At 36.3% G+C, this 5330-nt stretch overlaps 1 protein-coding gene across 4 annotated transcripts in view; it reads right to left on the reverse strand.

Annotated features, from left to right (window-relative positions):
* LOC109423620 (ankyrin repeat and fibronectin type-III domain-containing protein 1-like) overlaps positions 1–5330 on the reverse strand; it is a 324977-nt gene that overhangs the window by 130048 nt on the left and 189599 nt on the right. The gene's annotated exons all lie outside the window — the stretch shown is intronic.

The following is a 5330-nucleotide window of genomic DNA, read 5'->3' on the forward strand; positions in this document are numbered from 1 at the left end:
GAGTGCAGAACTTTCAATATTGCAGATATGCTGGTGAGCTCAACAAGCTACTTTTCAACAAGATATTCAGCTTCCGTCTTGTTCAGCTATTGGCACCATTAACCAACCATTGTTCAGCTTTGACTCTCACTGTTCCGCTACCATTGTTACTTGGGTTGTGGTTGGCCGTGAAAGCTTCCTGCTGCAATAGTTATAATTTAATAAATTAGTCCAAATAAAACTTCCGAAGAAATAAAGTGTCCTAAAATTGTTCTTATTCCAATTTTGCGAGTCAATAAAGTGTTCCGTGAAGTACTAGAAGTTTCCATTTCGAAGAAGAAATTCTCCTAGTGCCAGTTAGCCGAACCTAGGAGAGCTTTGTGGAAAGTGAAGTAGCTCATTATCCTATGTCACCACCACTCGCGCAGCATAGAGCAACTCTACAGCCGCAATCCAATTGTCCACCCATGAAATTCCACCGGAAATCGGGAGCCTACCTCAACAGTAACCATTTTAGAGGAAAATGCTCAAGATTTGCAAAATGCGTGAAATTCTACCAAGTCGCCGAATTCTTCCCAGAACTTTGTTTTTCTGCAAAATTCGTTCCAAAATATTGCAAAAATCGGTTAAGGAATATTTTCAGATTTCTTTCTTAGACCTTTTGGGACAATTGTAAGAAATTTGATTGCAAATTTATCCTGAATTCACTCCGAAATTGTATTGATGGATTCTCTCGAAATTTTTTTCATGATTCTTCCTTGCATTCCTTCTTGAATTTCCACAACAATTCCTACTTCTAATTCTTTCGCAGTTTCTCACACAATTCTTCCCACGAGTTCTTTCTTAAATTTTAAAAGTTTTTTCCCCTGGAGATTTGAAGAAGTTTTTTTAGGGCTTTTTCTGGTTCTTCCAGGTTTCTAAATATCTAGAGGATTTCTACGTATTTGTTTCCATAAATAGTTTCTTTCGAGATTTTGTCGGTGTTCTTTCGGGATTTCTGAGAATTGTTCCCGGGATTTCTTCCAAAGAGGTTTCCGATATTTCTGTTGGATTTCCTCGCGTTATCCTAGGAGATATTTAGAAAAACACTTGAAAAAACCCTGCAAGAACTCCGAGACCAACTGTCAAAAAATAAATAAATAAATAAACTAAATCAAATAAAAAATAAAAACGAAAGGAGCATCGAGAATCTTGGACAAATTTTTGTTAAGGATTTCGAGAAGAGTTCAGGAAATAATCCCAGCCACTGCAACGCAATCCCGTAAACAGCTACGAGAAAAAAGGTGGAAAAAGCTGAGCAATAGCTCCTGAAAAAATCCTAAAAACCAATCCAGACAGAATATTACGAGAAAGTCTAGAAAAACTCTGAGAGGACCCCTGGAATCAATCTTCTGAGAGAACCGGGAGTAACTTCAAGAGAAATCTTAGGTTAAATATTAAAAAAAAACGCGGGCTTTTTTATGTTTCATCTGAAGAGGGCTCACGGAAATTTTGGAAACTTTTTGAAGAAATCATAGGATTCGAAAGAAATCCCTGCAGAAAATTTCAGAAAAACTCCTTAAGAAATCCATGTTGGAGGTGTAGCAGAAATCCCTGGAATATTTCCTGTAGAAACTGTGGGAGACATTCCGGGAAGATTTTCTGGGGAAGTTCCAAGAGGAACACCGGAAGGAGTCGAGGAGGGATTTAAAGAGGAATCCCAAGACTCTAGGAGAAGTTCCGCGACTATATCCGAGAGATATTCTGGTAGAAACTCTTTGTGGATCTCGGGATAAATCCGTTATAATTTATTTGGGAAAATCGCAAGAAGAGCTCCGGGAAAAATCTCATGAGGGACTCTGGGAGCTTTACCGGAAAACTCAACAGAAAAAAAAAAAACAATCTGGAAAGAAACTCTGTAGGATTTTCGTGAAAAAATCCTGGAGAAAAAGGTCGGTATTCAGAAATGCCGAAAGATTCTCAAAACTTGAAAAAATGCCGTTAAGAATCCGAAAGAATCTCCGGGAGGAATTAGAATACCAAGAAAAATGGCGTGAAAAATACAGAAGGAACTTGTGAAAAAACCTGGAAGACATCTCAAGAGGTATTTCTAAAAAAATACATAAAGTGGATTTTCTGGAAAAGTCCTTACAGAGGAATTTTTAGATTTTAACTTCCAGATTCAGATTTTCTAGGAACGTTTATAGAATTTTCCAATTTTCCAACAAGTGCTAATAAAAAGGTGTGTTCAAGTTGTTTTTTTTAATATGTCCCTGGAAGATGTGATTGGTTATTGCAAAAGCGTTGGGATTGACAGGAGACGCCCTTAAGTTTTAGAGTAAGTGATGTAACAAATTTTCAAGAGTTATTGTAAGAACATATTGGGAAACTAAGAGGTAATTTAAGGATGAATCCTACATAAATAACAATACGATGAGATCAACAAATGTTTCGAAATATCTTCTGTAATTCAAGCATATACGATGGAAAGTTGGGACAAACTGGATTTTTCTACAATATTTATCACAGGAAAGTCAGCCTTCATTAGGCTGTCCCAGAAAAAATTGAGAAGTCAAGATGCTCAACCCTCAAATAAAAGCTATACATATTTGAACCATTTTTGTAGAACATTTCGATTTTCTAAAAAAAATCACTTAAAGGTTTCGCCAGGGCAATTTTTGAGAAAACATGCATGAAATTAAAAAAAAAATGTAATACTATTTCAGCTTCTGTACTTTTTTATTTATTTTAGTATTTTTCTATGGATCATTTTCGTAGAACATTCGATTTTCTTTAAAATCATTTAGAGGTTGTGCTAGGACGATTTTTGAAAAATGAGCAATTTTAATGAAAATTCTCAAAAAAATCTTTTTTTCGTAATACTTTTTGCAATTTCTCTTTTTTTGTTATTTTTCTATGGATCACAAGGCAATATTGTAGGGTATTGGTTTTTAATTTCTCAGCTTCTGAAATTAAAAAAAAAACTTGGAAAGAATTCTTTGATGAATTTCTAAATAATTCTGGGGGCTCGGAGCACTATTACAAAAAACGTCACTCAATGGAATTTCTTGAGAAAGCTTGAGCAATGATTTGACTTATTTCCAACAAACTTTTGACTGGAGCCATTAGCAGAGCTTTCAGCTTCTCATGATACAAAAAAAAAATTTTACCTGATAGAAAACCTGAAGAATCACGTAATGTAAAGATACGAACAACATTGAAGTAATATCGAGAAGATCTGATGGCATTGCTTCAGACCTTTTCTCGAGAAGTTTTTGCGAAACTCCTGGGAAATGTTGTGGAGAGGTAAGATGGAGAGGTCGCGTAAAAAAGTGAACACGATTTCTGAAGACATCTTTGAAAAAAATAGGAATTATTTTCTGGAAAAGTATCAGTATTCGGAATGAAGATTTCAATAGGATAATAAAGCTGAAAAGCAGGGTCTATTCCACTCACATATGCACTATAAAAACCTGATAGAGTTTTTACATTCCTCGTACTACACTAAGTGCACTGGAAAGGCTATATGTTCACTCGGAAAACGATTTTTCGAAAAAAGGGTCTGAGGATCAAGTCGCATATACCAATCACCTCAGACAATTTAAGATGATGTATGTATGTGTGTATGTATATATGTCTGTGCGCAAAATAAGTGAGCTCAGATTTAAGACGCTTCCCATTGGCCGATTTTACCGATTTTAGCTCGAATCGAACCGGATTTTTACCGCATTGTTTGCTGTTGAAAATGGTCCAGATCGGTCAAGGCGTTCCGGAGTTATGGCCATTTCAGTGATCCGGATCCGCACCGGTAGAACTGGCCGTATATAAAACTGAACCAAGCCCTATCAAGCGACACGTCAAACTGCGACGATTTTTGTAAACTTTAGCATGGTCGATGAATTATGTGCGGAAATCTACACCGGAGACCAAAAATTCTACGATATCGGCTTAAAATTCAAGATAGCTGCTCAAAACTCAAGATGGTGGCCTAAAATCCAAGATGACGTCTGTTCAGCGGAGTTTTAGGCCCTACGACCATGCAATATGGGTACATTTGGTATAGCGAAGACGTCTAGTTTGGCGACCAAAATATCCAAGATGGCGGTTCCAAATACAAGATGGCGATTGTTTATTGGTGTTTTAGGCTCTAAAACCATGCAATATAGGCATATTTGGTTTGAGGAAGATGTCCGGAGTCCAAAAACGGCGGCCAGAATATCCAAGATGGCGATCTAAAATCCAAGATGGCTGATCCAAATGCAAACTAGCGGCTGTTTAATTGAGTTTCAGGCCCTAAACTCACGCAATATGGGTATATTTTTTCCGGACTGCAAAAATGGCGACCAGAATATCCAAGATGGTGTCTCAAAATTCAAGATGGCTGCTGTTTGATGGAGGTTTAGGCTCTAAAATCATGAAATATGGGTATATAGGGAAGTGGAATCATCTCGGCTGGGGTCCTATTTTGGGCACTTTTCTGCTATAACTCAGCCAATTCTGAACCAATTGACACAATTTTTGGAACGCGATGAGATACGTATAGTATCTAGTCGTGTACAAAATATCAAGTCAATTGGTTTGGAATTGACTGAGTTATTGCGAAGAGTGCCCAAAATACCGGCCGCTGCCCAAGTGGTTCACTACCCTATCCCAGTGATTTGTCTTATCTTGCTATACATATCTTCCTTTCAGATTGTGTTTGACGAAATTTTATCACAATGGAAAAGTTTAAGTTATTTTGTTCTGAAATTCCGCCTTTTTACCGAAGCTCTGCCAAAAATTTCCCAAATTTACACGCGCAAAAAACGTAAGGAAAAACTTTATGAATTTTTAAATTCAATTAAATTCACTTTATTTATGAGACTTTCAGCCGTTGGCTGGTTCGACTCAGAGTTTATTAATACACCAATTAAGTTTTAATAAACTCGCTTTTGTTAATGCTATGTATTTGTTTATCCTATGTTTGAAATAGTTCGAGGTAAATGATTATATTTTTCTCTAACTCCGTCATATGAAGGGTTTAAAGATCTTCCAAAATAAATGACCGTAAAAAGTAGTTTGACTAATTTCGAGAAGGATAAATACTTTATTTCCAGCGTTAAAGCCAAATAGGATACACTATTCAAAATAACATGGAACGACATCACCAATTTGTTTTAAATGCTAGTTTTACTCTAATAACGCTTTAGTTGCAATTTGAAAATAATCAAACATCCTATGATTTTGATGGAGTCGGTAATGGAATGCCATCCTCCAACGTGGATGGAGGAGATATTATCTATATTCTATGAAGTGTTATCAAAGATTGAATTTGTTCTTTAAAGTTTTCTCCATTTCGCTTTGTGTTTTGTTTTGAATACCCAAACTCAACA

This window comes from Aedes albopictus, chromosome 1 (assembly GCF_035046485.1).
Source record: "Aedes albopictus strain Foshan chromosome 1, AalbF5, whole genome shotgun sequence".
Classification (NCBI taxonomy): domain Eukaryota; kingdom Metazoa; phylum Arthropoda; class Insecta; order Diptera; family Culicidae; genus Aedes; species Aedes albopictus.